The sequence below is a fragment of the Amblyomma americanum genome, chromosome 7 (assembly GCF_052857255.1).
Source record: "Amblyomma americanum isolate KBUSLIRL-KWMA chromosome 7, ASM5285725v1, whole genome shotgun sequence".
Taxonomy (NCBI): domain Eukaryota; kingdom Metazoa; phylum Arthropoda; class Arachnida; order Ixodida; family Ixodidae; genus Amblyomma; species Amblyomma americanum.
This window is the reverse complement of record NC_135503.1, coordinates 31,406,601-31,423,273: the sequence shown is the minus strand read 5'-3', so window position 1 is coordinate 31,423,273 and position 16,673 is coordinate 31,406,601. Positions and strand designations below refer to the sequence as shown.

Below are 16,673 nucleotides of genomic sequence, written 5' to 3'. Positions count from 1 at the left end.
ACGCGAGTGGACAGACGTATTACAGCACCTATAACGTAAGCATGTGCCTGAAATTTGGCACATATATTTGTGCGCTTAGATGCCTGAAGTCTCCGTGAAGAAGAAGGAATAATTTTATTGAGCCAGAGCCGAGAAATCTAGCATTAACTTTTTGGGGCTGTCCCTGGGACGCACAACTTTTTGGACACGGCTAGTTGTGGGGACGTTTTTTGGATGTGTTCGGAAAAATGAGCACCTCCTGGGGAGATTCCAAATGTCCCGATGGGATATTTCTGAGAGATTTTGAGGAGATTTTGTGTTTGTTGGGCAGGTGCGCTGTCAATGACTGGGATGTCATAAGCAAGGGCGGAATTGGTTGGTTGGTTGGTTTTTGGGGAAAGGAAATGGCGCAGTATCTGTCTCATATATCGTTGGACACCTGAACCGCGCCGTAAGGGAAGGGATAAAGGAGGGAGTGAAAGAAGAACGGGAGAAAGAGGTGTCGTAGTGAAAGGCTCCGGCATCCGGAATTAGCCCCCTTGTGCGCATTGAAGGCTTCCTTCCTTCCTGCTGCTTCCTTTTCCAGCAGGACCACAGCCCTGTTCACACAGCTCGCCTCGTAGACAGACCGATGGAAGAGCTGGAAGCCGCGCGTGCCTTCCAACAGCATGTCGATACAGGCACGGCATCGACGCGTAACCGTTGAGGCACTCCGAAAACGGAGGAGTGGAGCAGTTCGCCCTACTTTCCCTTCAGAGAATTTGTGTGCTTTGCGATGCGCATCCCCCTTCGTCGCGACCGTCAGCTGCAGAGCAGCCGAACGGCGCACTAGAGATTAATTTATCAAGCGTGACAAGGCCCTGCGCGAGAGCGACGGCGAAGTTTGTCGTCACTCGGAGCACTCTCGCAGCGAGCGTGCACGCTGCGCGAGATGGCAGCGCCGCGGTGCTGCCCCGCAGCTCCTCCCGCGCCCGGAGCGGTGGTCTCTCCACTTTTGCTCAGCACTGTACATTCGACGTCACAGCCATAATCCGGCTGTTTAAACCAAAACAGAGCGAAAGAGAAATTCGACCATAAATTATGTAATAGTCGTTTACGCTTGGCAACCGCCAACAATACATGTTTGAGTATTATTGCTCCAACCTATGCCGGTTTTTGCTTCTTTTTTGTTTTTAACCCGTAGCGAGAGATAAAAAGGCCGACACTGGCGGAGATAACATTATGCGTCACGCTGCTGCATGATTCTCAGCAATCGGAAGCGGAGCTGCATGCAGCCACGGCAGCGCGGTATCTTTCGCTTGTTTCTTTTTATCCTCCCTGGGCGCGTGTTACTGCCGTCGCGATCGATCCTGCGCCGAGCGGTTTGAACAGCAGCGTAGTTGGTGCGCCATGTCGGAAGGATCCCTTGAAGATGTCCTTGAAATGGACCTCGACGGCATCTCCGACTGTGGTTTTGATCTAAACGGCCTCCCTCCGCCTTATCCTAACCCCATCGATATAGAGAACGTCTACAGGGGCGTCTACTCGGAACTCCGCGACAGGGCGTTGGACGACGGCCTCCTCGAATGGACCATGTACAGGTTCGTAGTGAAGGGAAGGAACGAACGCGCGGCCGTCAGGAAAAGAGCCGCCGATTGTGACGGCGACGTGCATCTGAAAGACGGATTCGTGCTCGGAAATGGCGACGCGGGTCCGGACAAACTCACCTGGAGCAGGCTGTCCGCGTGCTTGCTGTTCGACAACTGCATGAACGAGCGCAGCATCGACGAAGCGACGGCCAAGCCACCCAGTGGGTACGATCCCGAAACCAAGACGTTCGTCCCTGCCGCCAACGCAGCACGCAGTCTCGGCGACATGGCCAAGTACGTGCCGTCCATGTCCACGGCGATCCCCTGGGACGGCATCGCCGCGAGACTTCCGAGTGAAACCATGAGGTGGATCCTGTTGAACCGCGTGCGGTTCGCGTGCGGACCCGGTTTCAACTTCGTGTGGCGCATCTACCAGGCCGAGAACCGGGGCGCGGAAAATTTACTCGAGGCAGGGTACGCGTTCCTCATCGGCGCCTTCTACTTGGACCTGGCCGGCATGAATGCTCGCCGAAGGCGCTCCCACGAGAGGCCGCTGACTGCTGCCGAGGCAGCCGGGGCCATTTCTACGCTTGGCGGTACCTTCGTAGGCCTCTTGACCAACTGCTCTAACCTCGAACCACCGTGGGACCTTAAAGACGTGTCAGAAGACATCCTTCGCGAAGCCCTCGTAACTCCCTTGACCACAGTCTTGACGCGAGCGGCAAAACGCAGAGTTACGGCGGGAAGGAAGCGTGGCAGGCTCTTGAGACGCTGTACTGGAAATGGCACAGCCGATGACGATCCTAGCGAAGTTGTTGAAGGCCATCTCTGAATTGCAGTTTGGTATCACTCAAGGCGACAGCAAAAAACTCTATTAATTCTTAGCCATAGCAGCCTAAACACGTTGACCTTTAAGGTCGAATCTGGCCGTTCCCCATGATAATTTAAAAAAAAAAACTGTATGCTTTGCCGCTACCTTTGTTTAATGCATATTCACGATGGTACGTACGCTGCAATTCTGGATCATGTTCGTGCCGTTCTGAATACTATTTTAAAGCCGCTTGAATGTGGCATGATCATGTTGACTGTGCTATACGTATGGATCCACACAGTGCAGTGCGATACCATAGGACATCGCTTGACAGCTATTATTTTTTTATGAACTTTATTCCAGCTGATTTGTTTGCATCCCCTTCTAAACTCTGTCATTTATTGTATGAGATTATTGCTAATCTGAGGCCCTCAAACATGTCTTGAATTTGCAATGGTACCTCATCGTGCACTACAGTAACTTGTGTAATTCTTGTGCACGTTTTTCAAAATAAACCTCAAACAGTAGAAAGAATGCCATCCCAATACAGCACATCACGTTCGCTGCAAAAAAAAAAAAATGGCAGTGGCTTAGCTCGGCTATGCCAGGATATACGTAGCGAGAGATACCTTTCTCTGGCTGAGCTTATTTTTCAGAAACTCGAGTGGTGTGATCAGTCACACAACGGGCCTTCACATTCTCTTCGGTTGGTTGCCTTTGATCGACGCCTTCCATAGGCTCGATCTCGGAGGCTATGCGGCGTCTATTACGGTCGGCAGTCTGGCGTCTCCGTTTGGCAAGGCGTTTCTCTCTCTGTTCGAGCGTCTCTGCTGCTCTCTTCGCCTTCTGACGCATGAATTTGGATGCGCAGATGGCGGAAGCCTCTTGGTTGAAATTATAATCGGCTGCATCGGTGTTTACGTCTCCAGGATGATTGAGGTACTTTCTATGCAGGGCCCGGGCCCTGCATAGAACGCGGCGGCTGCGTTTCGACGGAGGCGAGACGCTAAGGCGCCCATGCGCTGTGCGATGTCAGGACACGTTAAAGATCCCCAGGTGGTCGAAATTATTGCAGAGCCTTCCACTACGGCACCTCTTTCTTCCTTTCTTCTCTCAGTCCCTCCGTAATCACTTCTCTTACGGCGCTGTTCAGGTGTCCGCCGGTACAGTGAGAAAGATACTGCGCCATTTCCTTTTCCCCAAAAACAAACTTTCATAAAACGCCGGTGCACTTTGATGCGTTCAGCGGAACGGTAGGTGTGATCCATGCGACGCCTCCCGTGGAGACCAACACCGCGGACCGCGGCCGTAAGGTTAATAATTGGTTTTTGTGGAAAGGAAATGGCACAGTATATCTCACATATATTGTTGGACACCTGAACCGCGCCGTAAGGGAAGGGATAAAGGAAGGAAGGGATGCCGTAGTGGAAGGCTCCGGAAATAATTTCGACCATCTGGGGATCTTTAACGTGCACTGACATCGCACAGCACACGGGCGCCTTAGCGTTTTTCCTCCATAAAAACGCAGCCGCCGCGGTCGGGTTCGAACCCGGGAACTCCGCGCCCGTGTGCTGTGCGATGTCAGTGCACGTTAAAGATCCCCAGGTGGTCGAAATTATTCCGGAGCCCTCCACTACGGACCTATTTGTTCCTCTCTTCTTTCACTCCCTCCTTCATCCCATCCCTTACGGCGCGGTTCAGGTGTCCAACGATATATGAGACAGATACTGCGCCATTTCCTTTCCACCAAAAACCAATTATTATTATTAGTCGAGCGCCCTAACCACTGAGCCACAGCGGCGGGTCGGCCGTAAGGTTAAATTGGTTTTTTGGGGAAAAGAAATGGCGCAGTATCTGTCTCACATATCGGCGGACACCTGAACCGCGCCTTAAGGGAAGGGATAAAGGAGGGACTCCGGAAGAAAGAGCTGCGACGAAGCGCGCGGCGCTCCCAGTCCTCCTCCCCGGTTGCCATGGTAATGGCGCATGCGCACAACTGGCCTCTCACCTGTACCTCGAAATGCTCGACTGGTAGCCTAGTGAAGCTCCCGCTACAATCTAAATGTCGCAATTTACGTGCGCTGCTATAATTACTGTAGACTCTAACTGCAATGTTCTAACTGCAATGTAGACTCTAACCGCAAAGAATATAATCTCATATTAGATACCTTTAGCATAGCGGTACCGCGAGCCACCAATGCGCATGCGCAGATCGCCCTGAGGGACACGTTCCCGTCAACGGGCCGCAAGCCTGCCGGTTGGGGCCATCAGCGCGTGCGCAAAGGGTGGGGTGCGGTACATGGTCAACGGTAACGTATACGTACGCTACGCGCTATGCTAAATGTATCTATATATACATTTACCAGGACTTTTTTGTTTTAAGCCGACAGAAAGCGATAAAAGTACGCCGAATTCAATTGCGATCAGAGAAATAACAAGGTATGTGTTGTGCGTGGAGCATGTGTAGCCCCCAAGAGCTGGTAGAAGGAGCGACGCGTATGTGCTGCGGGCCTTATGTGTGGCGGCCGCTACTTACCACAAAACTGATCGAACAATTAAGCGACGGGCTCGGAAGGCTGCCGCCGCACGGACGGCAGAGGAGAGGCGCTGGCTGAGGGATTGCCAGAAGGGACGCTTTATCATCCCGCAGCCATCCCGAACAGGGCCGCCCGCCTGTTTACGAAGTGAGGGAAGTCTGCGCAACAGACGCGGCTTTCTGAGGACATAATGGGCCAAAGTTACCACCTGCCGCCGGAGCGGTGACGATGAAAGAACTGTTGTGCCAGGAGAACCGATCGAGGGAACGAGAAGGTTTTAACGCGATAGCGTTAAGGAGCTCGTGTAGCTGAAAAGCCGGTGTCAGCGTCGGCGGCGTTGGCCGTGAGCGAAAAACCGTCCTCCTCGCACTCCTCCTCCTCTTCCTTCCCTTACGGTGCGGTACGGGTGTCCACCGAGATATGTGGGACAGGCGTCCTTTCCTTAAATGGTCGAGCGGGCGACGGCGTTCCGTGCACACCTTGGCAACGTTGCAACACGCTGTCGCGCCTTACTCCTAAAGACGAAACTTAAGCGTCCTCCAAATTTTTGAAGGCACGCGGTGGAGATAACCGGAGATGCTCCCTGATCGAGAAGTTGTACCGCAATTGCACATGTATGTAAATAAATTTTGTATTCGGCAATTTTAGTTTTAGAACGACTGAATCGGGAGAGCATGCAGCGCGTATGTGGTGAAACGGTGTCGCCACTGTATTAAATATCACAGTTGTGGGTTTTCAGTCAATTCTATGGTATACCAGTGCGCAGGGAGACCACTCCTCGCCAGACGTCGTCGGCTAACCTCCATAAAGTACCGCGCATAAGCGACACAGCACACACAAAAAAATGTCGCTTTCTATCTGACGCAACGATTCAGCAGCAGTTTCATCCCTGCTATCAGAACGCAGACCACGTGATGCCCGGCCCTTTATACTCAACCCAGAGCAACAGGCCAACTGTAACGTAGAAACTTAAAATAAGATGCCCCACATAGCCTCTGCTCTTCCAAAGGAATCCACAGACTTGAGTATGTCCCCAGATAATTAAGACGAGCCCAAAGATTCCAAAAACTCCCACACAAAGTAGCTGAAGTTCCACTGTTTTCTTACATCACATCACTTCCTTGATCAAGCACGGCTGTAATTACGACCATATATGCGCGTTAATGACTGGTAGGAGCTGCATGGGGCCAGCAGAATTGGCAAAATATACTCTGAATTTTGACCGCACAGGAATGCTACATCATATCGCCGAAAAAAATAAAACGAAAACTGCATTCCGTAATAAACTCCGAAAAAAAGCCAAATTTGCAAAAACTAGAAAACGAAAAATCCAACCCTTATTCATACCGCATCATGTAGGTAACGTCAAATTGTTCTGTACAGGTTAGGACAGGATGTTGTCGCGTACTGCTTGAACACGAACACCTTGGTTTGAAGGTACAATTGGGGAGTCGAAGTATATATATATATATATATATATAGTTTTTACGGCATGAACCGTTTTACAGAGCCCGCCGTGATCCGTCGCGTGAATGAGGTCCGTCGAAGGTCGCAGACAAATAAATGGCCAGGAGAAAGACCAGCGAACGAAAATGGAAGGCGATGGGAGAATAATAAGGGAGAAAATGTCCGAAGCGTTCTTTGATAAGGTTTTCTTTTTAACTGTTGTATAGACTTTAACAAGGAAAAAAAAAAGACATGGGGCCCGCTGGTTTTCTCTCCATCTAATCGAATTTCTATATTCATTGACATGCATATTTCTTTTTTTTTTAATGGAAAGAAAAAAAATTGAGGTCTCACCGAGATTTGAACTTGGATCGCTGGATTCAGAGTCCAGAGTGCTAACCGTTACACCATGAGACCACAATACATTCCGACGCCGGGAATCGAACCCGGGCCTCCTGGGTGAGAGCCAGGTATCCTAGCCACTAGACCACGCCGGAACACACTGACGACCCAAAGGCGGAAGTATTTCAGAGCTAGATGCGCGTCATTTTTTTTTTTGCTTATTTGGAGGTACTGAATTTGCGAGGGAGAGCGGCAGTGTACACAGAAGCAGGGAATAGAAATGTATTACAGTGTTTCCCTTTGGTCTTCAGTGTGTCTTACTACTGCCCATTACACGCACTGCGTCTGGTGTCTTTTTCTTTCTCTGATCCTGTTTTCATGACAACCAGTAGCACAGCTACAAATTAATGTACCAATTACAGTCCTCTCTGCATCCAGAACACAGCATCGAGTTTTTCTTCCTCGGCCGCTATCAAATGCTCGTCCCGTTAATGCACTCTTCATAACAAAAACTGAAAAAAAAACGAGCCCCGGTCCCTTTCCATATAGCTATAACTCCTACCCCTGCACTGACTGAAATTCAAAGTTGTCCCGATCGTACAGAGGTACCATTGCAGATGTTTTGTTAATAAACATATATATGTTTTGTTTACTTCTCCCTGGTTTAATTATAATCGTAATTTCAATTCTGTACCGCCACTTTTCTACGTACGGTTCGCATCATTTATCTGGTTGTGGCACTGTTCAGCTACTTTCTCATTTTTCTTAACTGACGTCGTTATCCTATAATGCACACATTCTGACAATTTTTTCCTGCTTTTCCGTGGCACTGCATGAAGACATTAGCCGTACGTTTTATCGTGGCTCTGGTGGCTATCGTGGCTTGAACGGGATGCCTAAAAATGAGATGTGCACTGCACAAGCCACACAGCACATGCCGACTCCATGCTGCTGTGTAGGTGAGCCTTTTTGGGAATCCTGAAAATTTACCTGAGCACATACGTTCCGCTTCCAGTGCCGAGTTTCCCGCCTGCATGCTTGCTTCCGTCTAAATGCAAAAACGCGTGTGTGTAACGACGTAATGGCAGCACGCCCCAAAGAACTCCAGATGGTTTAAATTAATCGCAGGCTTTCCACAGCGAGTCAGAACATGACTTACCACAACATGTTTTAAGCGAGGCGCCATCAAAAGTCTCGTTAGCTACCGTTGGCTATCAGAATTTTAGCTGCAGCCAATAGCCTGGCCGAGCCGAGCCGATTGTTGGAGCCCGCATGTTTCGGAAGCAGTGTGAGGCGGCGGTGGGACTATTCAGTCTGCAAGCTTACAAAGTTAATTTAGCATGGAGGACCTGAAGAGCATATCTCAAGTAAGACGCCAATCAGAACCTGTGGGTTCAGCCAAGTTCACTCTATTACTGCATTTCGTGGTCAATTCTTTGCTATCTCTTTCCGGAAATTCACGTTTCATTACTTTGCCATCCTCTGCCCTCCACTGCTGTCTAGTTCAGGGTGAGAGTTTGGGAGCCTTCGAGGACTAAATGCTGTCTTCATATTGGGCAGCCTTATATAAAGATGATAACCTGACCCGTACCTCATCCCTCAATTATCTCTTGCTTGCAGGCATGTTTCGTTTCCCTGCCCAAAAAGGCAAAACAGGGCAAGCAGGCCAGATCTACGGAACACGAAATCGGTCGGAGGTACACAACATTTCAGGAAACGTGGGAGTACTTGGAGAGTGAGATCTCGGTAAGAGCAGCGACCGTTTCTGTCTTTGTGGTCCAGATTTTTGTGGGAGCTTACACGTTTGCTGTAAACATGCAAATTCACCGGTTATTAATTTTGCAGTGCTTGTAGCAATAATATGGCGCTATGCTTCTCAGAATGATGAAAGACGGCATAAGATGGCGTAACGAGTTTTGCTTACGGTCGAGGAGAGTGACGAGGTTCGTCAAATTGTCAGTTCAAATTTTAGCATAGCCCACAGGAGCCGGTGCTACTGACATATTCCATGGTTTTCCTTTGCATTGTCGCCGGCACATCTAGAGATGATATTAGACTCGGGTTACACTCTGATCGAGGTTAAGCTGATCTGACATGTCCATGCCACGGATGGAAGTCGATGAAGACGATGGCATACAATGCACAGTGCGAGAGTGTGTTGCAGTTTAACACAAGGCATGATCGGCTACGGCGATATTGTGCCCTCGTGTAGTGGCGACGAAACTGATCTGTTCACGCTGCCACGGGTTCGAAGCCCAGTCGCGGCAATATTTATTTTATTTCTGCGTGGGCTGTTGCTATGCTAGGTTTTACCAAGGTCACCTTCAAGGTCAAGCTTCACACAAACTTGGTGAGCCGGGTAGACCTCGTGAAATAGTACTTTCGCACTAAATTGAGTGCACAAACGAAGACAGGGACGAAGTGATACATGGAGGTCTGTTTTTTGGTTTGTGTACTTAAGTAGTTTTTCCTCTGGCATGAACCAACAAGCCCAGCAACAAGTATTGCTCAGTCATAGCCATTGTTGGCAGCTAAAATTCAAGCTGGAACAACTTAACACTTGCCTTACCACGGGAAAACAGGCAATTCCAGAATAATGTGCATAAGTTCCTGGGCTTGAAACAAGACCTTGTTGTGCATGCACATTCAATTGGAACATTCCTAGCGACTGTCATAAATAGGCAACATAGCGCACTGTTTGAGCGGCCTAGACAAGTGTGTGGACGACCCATCACTACGTGACAGTACATTTGTTCTGACTGAGTAATTTTATCAGATCCAGAGAATGAATGAGAAATTAGGGGGAGAAAAACCCAGCAAACAACGTACCTCCCCAGGAGCGCCCAGAAAGGATGGAATGTCCCTGTGCCAGTACAACATTTATCGAACATTTCCAGGCCGTAGAGGCAGGACATAGAAACACAAGCAAAAGGGAAGTGAGCCCACTAATTTCCTAGAAACGTTTTTTCGAGGGTGTTAAGCAGAAACAAAAACAAATAGCATTTTGGTCCCAGAAAGGTAACTGGGAGAACGTTTTTGGGACCAATGCTTTTCAACAAAAAATACAAATTGACTCCTCGCTCCCTTTTCTCTCTCGCGCGCGCCAAAATCTACGGGGAGAGAAGGTTTTGCGCTTTCACTCGCCGTTTTGAGAGATCAGACAGTTTTGTTCGAACAGCCGAAGGAAGCGCAGTTCACCCCGCATCTCTCTCGTTGGCTGTCGGCTCCATGCTACAGGCAGGCAGGCGACGGCGGTCTGCCTTTTCATCGCGTCGCCTGGAGCGGCGGTCACCAACGTGCCCGTCTTCAATAGTGTTTGCAACTTCAACACGGTGCGGCGGTCCCTGCAGGCATCTCCAACTACCAGAAGTCCTCGTTGCGCCGCTGTCTAGCAGAGGCGCAGTAATGGCCTCCCGTCGTTCGCCTGGCTTCCTCGTTTGACGGAAGCCAACTTGCGCACACGTATTCGCGCAGCCCCTAGCCACTCGCGCGCAAGCCCCAGCGCGCGGCAGCTCTTGCTCTCACCACTGGGCTGTCGTGAACTTCGTAGCTACGGATTCATGGCAGCTTTCCCGCGCACCTCGGCGTGCCCACATAATTCCTTTTGGAACTGGTGCAGCTGCGCGCGGCTCATCGCAAGTCTTTTGCGCAGCTTCACGGCCGGCCCGGCACCATAATGGCGCTTTTCCAGGCGTCGTTCGCGGCAGCGGATTTCAAGGCAATGGGCGACTCCTAGCGCGCACTCTGCATCCTTCAGCGCCTCCGACGACTGTGGCGCGTTGTTGGTGGCAGCGTGGCCGTCCACTGCGGTCATAGGCGGGAGAGATCTTCGGAAGCCCACCAGACTCTTGCTGCGAGTGCCCATGGATTAACCTGCTCTACCTACATTGCCGTCCTGTCGCAGCGGTATAGTTTGTGTTGTGTTCGAGTCGCTGACTCCCTACCCACCCCCACCGGATTACTTCTGCCTTGATCACCTTGATCTCTCCTCACACGCCGTATTGTGCCGCACGCGCGGTCTGCTGTACGTACCATGGGTGCGGCACGCCAGGGCTCCTACCTCAAGACGCCCCCCCCCCCCCCCCTTTCCATCCGGCTCGGAGCAGCCTTGTCTCCACACTTGGTCACAAGAAAATAAAACGGGAGTGTAACGAGGATATAACGCGTATGTTTGAGCGTTCGCTGTGCCGTAAGAAGGCGCAGGACAGAAGGCTGCATTGAATTCATACATATAGTTGCAGCTGTTGCAGCCCTTTATATTTCATCCCCGAGTTTCCGTTGGCAACGTCGTTAAGGTATGTTGGTTTATGCTCATTTTTATTTTCGCCTCGTAGAATTAATTTTTTTTTTCCTGTTCTGATAACACGCTCAAGCTTACTCCGAGGGTCGTGCGAGAGGCAAAGTGAGAGGGAGGTTTCACCCTGCAGAAAATCCGTGACCTGAAACCACGTATTTGTATCGTACGCACATCTCTTTTCTTTTGGCACCCAGGTTGCTGTTTACATGGCATCCAGGTTGTTGTTTGCTTTTGCGTGTGCATATATGCTTTTGTACCCTTTAGAATGTTTGCTTAAGGTGCATCAACTTTCAGCCTGTATTATGTTTTTATTGCTTCACTTTTTCAGATTTCTCAGAGCTAGAGAAAAATTTGGCCATTATTATATGCTGGTGTCGTAGTGCTCCGTACATTGTGTGTTAAATGGTGCATACATATGCGTCTCCTGTTTGTATTCATTTAAATGCAAAGAGCACATCTAATAAACTGGAATTACATCTGTATTGCGCTGCTATTTATTTGTTGTATGGGCGGGATCGGGCGACATTTTGAATTCATATTTCCTTTTTGTGTAAATATCTAGCACATTCCATGGTGTTGTGGCGGGAGCAGCGCAGCACGAAACAAATAAGAGTGAGGCGGGAATCGACGCTGACTAACAACCAGAGACATTTAATGCACGTTCGTCGAATATATCAAAATATGACGTTGATCAAAATATGACGTGATGACCATTGTGTTGCTAAGCTGCAGGTCACATTCATGCTCTCTGCAATGGTTTGCTAATTCACTACTGATGGCGCCCTTTAGGGATCTTTTGTTCTCTCGAAGCAGTTCATTCAAACAGCGCCCTGTTTGACCAATGTAGGTGCGTCCTCATGACACATTGACGAGATCCCGTCGTCATGAAGTTCAAGGCACTTTTGACACCCAGAACCGTCGGCTGAAAGCAGCAGGTTGCCCGACGAGACTGCTATCTAGCGCCGCAGAAGGGATTCTGCAAGCACTTAGAGGCAGAAAATATGTCACAACCACATCAGCATAAAGGAAGCCGTACGCGGTCATTCCTTACATTAATGGCATTTCCCACAGTCTCAAAAAGGTAGGAGCAAGAGCTGTTGTAAAAGTGCTCATGTCAGCACCCAACAAGTTAAGAAGCCTGTGCGCCAAAGTAAACAGCGAGCAAAGAAAAAATCAACGCAAGAAAAAAAAAACACCGGAAAAAACTTATGAAATATGCGGACGCACCTACATTTGTCAAACGAAGGGCTGTTTGAATAAATGGCTTGGAGAGCACAAAAGATTCCTAAAGGTCGCCATCAGCAGTGAATTAGCAAAACATTGCAGAGAGCATGAATGTGCTACGCAGCTTATCAACACAATGGTCATCCCGTCATATTTTGATCAACGGACCGGGAGATTGAAGAAGCCTTCAACATCCGACCAAAGAGCGACGTATGCGTCTGCATGCCCTCAATAGCGCTTCGTGACAGAGAAATTGATTATCTGCGTGCGATGTCTTAATATTTCACCACGTGTACATCTTATGCGTTTTTCATGCTTTTTTCTTTTCCTTATACGAGCGATATGTATATATTCGACGAACTTGCATTAAAAATCTGGTTGTTATTCAGCGTCGTGTTCCGCCTCTCTCTTTGTCTCGTGCTGCGCTGCTCCCGTCACAAAATCATGCACCAACCAGCCATAATTTTCACCTTGTTAAAGCACAGTTTATGTAAACAGGTAAGTCTGAATGGCCTAGCCAGCAAGCATTCACGCGAGTGGACAGTCGTATTACACCACCTATAACGTAAGCATGTGCCTGAAATTTGGCACATATATATGTGCGCTTAGATGCCTGAAGTCTCCATGAAAAAGAAGGAATAATTTTATTGAGCCGGAGCCGAGAAATCTAGCATTAACTTTTTGGGGCTCTCACTGGGACGCACAACGTTTTGGACACGGCTAGTTGTGGGGACGTTTTTTGGATGTGTTCGGGAAAAATGAGCACCTCCTGGGGAGATTCCAAATGTACCGATGGGATATTTCTGGGAGATTTTGAGATTTTGTGTTTGTTGGGCAGGTGCGCTGTCAAAGACTGGGATGTCATAAGCAAGGGCGGAATTGGTTGGTTGGTTGGTTTTGGGGGGAAGGAAATGGCGCAGTATCTGCCTCATATATCGTTGGACACCTGAACCGCGCCGTAAGGGAAGGGATAAAGGAGGGAGTGAAAGAAGAACGGGAGAAAGAGGTGTCGTAGTGAAAGGCTCCGGCATCCGGAATTTGCCCCCTTGTGCGCATTGAAGGCTTCCTCCCTTCCTGCTGCTTCCTTTTCCAGCAGGACCACAGCCCTGTTCACACAGCTCGCCTCGTAGACAGACCGATGGAAGAGCTGGAAGCCGCGCGTGCCTTCCAACAGCATGTCGATACAGGCACGGCATCGACGCGTAACCGTCAGGGCGCTCCGAAAACGGAGAAGTGGAGCAGTTCGCCCTACTTTCCCTTCAGAGAATTTGTGTGCTTTGCGATGCGCACCCCCCTTCGTCGCGACCGTCAGCTGCAGAGCAGCCCAACGGCACACTAGAAATTAATTTATCAAGCGTGATAAGCCCCTGCGCGAGAGCGACGGCGAAGTTTGTAGTCACTCGGAGAACTCTCGCAGCGAGCGTGCTGCGCGAGATGGCAGCGCCGCGGTGCTGCCCCGCAGCTCCTCCCGCGCCCGGAGCAGTGGTCTCTCCACTTTTGCTCAGCACTGTACATTCGACGTCACAGCCATAATCCGGCTGTTTAAACCAAAACAGAGCGGAAGAGAAATTCGACCATAAATTATGTAATAGTCGTTTACGCTTGGCAACCGCCAACAATACATGTTTGAGTATTATTATTGCTCCAACCTATGCCGGTTTTTGCTTCTTTTTTGGTTTTTAACCCGTAGCGAGAGATAAAAAGGCCGACACTGGCAGAGATAACATTATGCGTCACGCTGCTGCATGATTGCCAGCAATCGGAAGCAGAGCTGCATGCAGCCAAGCAGCGCGGTATCTTTCGCTTGTTTCTTTTTATCCTCCCTGGGCGCGTGTTACTGCCGTCGCGATCGATCCAGCGCCGAGCGGTTTGAACAGCAGCGAGGTTGGTGCGCCATGTCGGAAGGATCCCTTGAAGATGTCCTTGAAATGGACCTTGACGGCATCTCCGACTGTGGTTTTGATCTAAACGGCCTCCCTCCGCCTTATCCTAACCCCATCGATATAGAGAACGTCTACAGGGGCGTCTACTCGGAACTCCGCGACAGGGCGTTGGACGACGGCCTCCTCGAATGGACCATGTACAGGTTCGTAGTGAAGGGAAGGAACGAACGCGCGGCCGTCAGGAAAAGAGCCGCCGATTGTGACGGCGACGTGCATCTGAAAGACGGATTCGTGCTCGGAAATGGCGACGCGGGTCCGGACAAACTCACCTGGAGCAGGCTGTCCGCGTGCTTGCTGTTCGACAACTGCATGAACGAGCGCAGCATCGACGAAGCGACGGCCAAGCCACCCAGTGGGTACGATCCCGAAACCAAGACGTTCGTCCCTGCCGCCAACGCAGCACGCAGTCTCGGCGACATGGCCAAGTACGTGCCGTCCATGTCCACGGCGATCCCCTGGGACGGCATCGCCGCGAGACTTCCGAGTGAAACCATGAGGTGGATCCTGTTGAACCGCGTGCGGTTCGCGTGCGGACCCGGTTTCAACTTCGTGTGGCGCATCTACCAGGCCGAGAACCGGGGCGCGGAAAATTTACTCGAGGCAGGGTACGCGTTCCTCATCGGCGCCTTCTACTTGGACCTGGCCGGCATGAATGCTCGCCGAAGGCGCTCCCACGAGAGGCCGCTGACTGCTGCCGAGGCAGCCGGGGCCATTTCTACGCTTGGCGGTACCTTCGTAGGCCTCTTGACCAACTGCTCTAACCTCGAACCACCGTCGGACCTTAAAGACGTGTCAGAAGACATCCTTCGCGAAGCCCTCGTAACTCCCTTGACCACAGTCTTGACGCGAGCGGCAAAACGCAGAGTTACGGCGGGAAGGAAGCGTGGCAGGCTCTTGAGACGCTGTACTGGAAATGGCACAGCCGATGACGATCCTAGCGAAGTTGTTGAAGGCCATCTCTGAATTGCAGTTTGGTATCACTCAAGGCGACAGCAAAAAACTCTATTAATTCTTAGCCATAGCAGCCTAAACACGTTGACCTTTAAGGTCGAATCTGGCCGTTCCCCATGATAATTTAAAAAAAAAACTGTATGCTTTGCCGCTACCTTTGTTTAATGCATATTCACGATGGTACGTACGCTGCAATTCTGGATCATGTTCGTGCCGTTCTGAATACTATTTTAAAGCCGCTTGAATGTGGCATGATCATGTTGACTGTGCTATACGTATGGATCCACACAGTGCAGTGCGATACCATAGGACATCGCTTGACAGCTATTATTTTTTTATGAACTTTATTCCAGCTGATTTGTTTGCATCCCCTTCTAAACTCTGTCATTTATTGTATGAGATTATTGCTAATCTGAGGCCCTCAAACATGTCTTGAATTTGCAATGGTACCTCATCGTGCACTACAGTAACTTGTGTAATTCTTGTGCACGTTTTTCAAAATAAACCTCAAACAGTAGAAAGAATGCCATCCCAATACAGCACATCACGTTCGCTGCAAAAAAAAAAAAATGGCAGTGGCTTAGCTCGGCTATGCCAGGATATACGTAGCGAGAGATACCTTTCTCTGGCTGAGCTTATTTTTCAGAAACTCGAGTGGTGTGATCAGTCACACAACGGGCCTTCACATTCTCTTCGGTTGGTTGCCTTTGATCGACGCCTTCCATAGGCTCGATCTCGGAGGCTATGCGGCGTCTATTACGGTCGGCAGTCTGGCGTCTCCGTTTGGCAAGGCGTTTCTCTCTCTGTTCGAGCGTCTCTGCTGCTCTCTTCGCCTTCTGACGCATGAATTTGGATGCGCAGATGGCGGAAGCCTCTTGGTTGAAATTATAATCGGCTGCATCGGTGTTTACGTCTCCAGGATGATTGAGGTACTTTCTATGCAGGGCCCGGGCCCTGCATAGAACGCGGCGGCTGCGTTTCGACGGAGGCGAGACGCTAAGGCGCCCATGCGCTGTGCGATGTCAGGACACGTTAAAGATCCCCAGGTGGTCGAAATTATTGCAGAGCCTTCCACTACGGCACCTCTTTCTTCCTTTCTTCTCTCAGTCCCTCCGTAATCACTTCTCTTACGGCGCTGTTCAGGTGTCCGCCGGTACAGTGAGAAAGATACTGCGCCATTTCCTTTTCCCCAAAAACAAACTTTCATAAAACGCCGGTGCACTTTGATGCGGTCAGCGGAACGGTAGGTGTGATCCATGCGATGCCTGCCTTGGAGACCGACGCCGCGGACCGCGGCCGTAAGGTTAATAATTGGTTTTTGTGGAAAGGAAATGGCACAGTATATCTCACATATATTGTTGGACACCTGAACCGCGCCGTAAGGGAAGGGATAAAGGAAGGAAGAGATGCCGCAGTGGAAGGCTCCGGAAATATTTCCGACCACCTGGGGATCTTTAACGTGCCGTGACATCGCACAGTACACGGGCGCCTTAGCGTTTTCCTCCATAAAAACGCAGCAGCCGCGGTCGGGTTCGAACCCGGGAACTCCGGATCAGCAGCCGAGCGCCCTAACCA

The 16,673-nt window shown here is 50.2% G+C and overlaps 2 non-coding genes across 2 annotated transcripts; both read right to left on the bottom strand.

Moving 5' to 3' along the window:
* Positions 1-6,686: 6,686 nt before the first annotated feature.
* TRNAQ-CUG (transfer RNA glutamine (anticodon CUG)) lies at positions 6,687-6,758 on the bottom strand. The gene has a single exon. It is a non-coding gene; the product is annotated as a tRNA-Gln (tRNA).
* Positions 6,759-6,766: 8 nt separating this feature from the next.
* TRNAE-CUC (transfer RNA glutamic acid (anticodon CUC)) lies at positions 6,767-6,838 on the bottom strand. Its single transcript has one exon. It is a non-coding gene; the product is annotated as a tRNA-Glu (tRNA).
* Between the last annotated feature and the right edge of the window lie 9,835 nt (positions 6,839-16,673).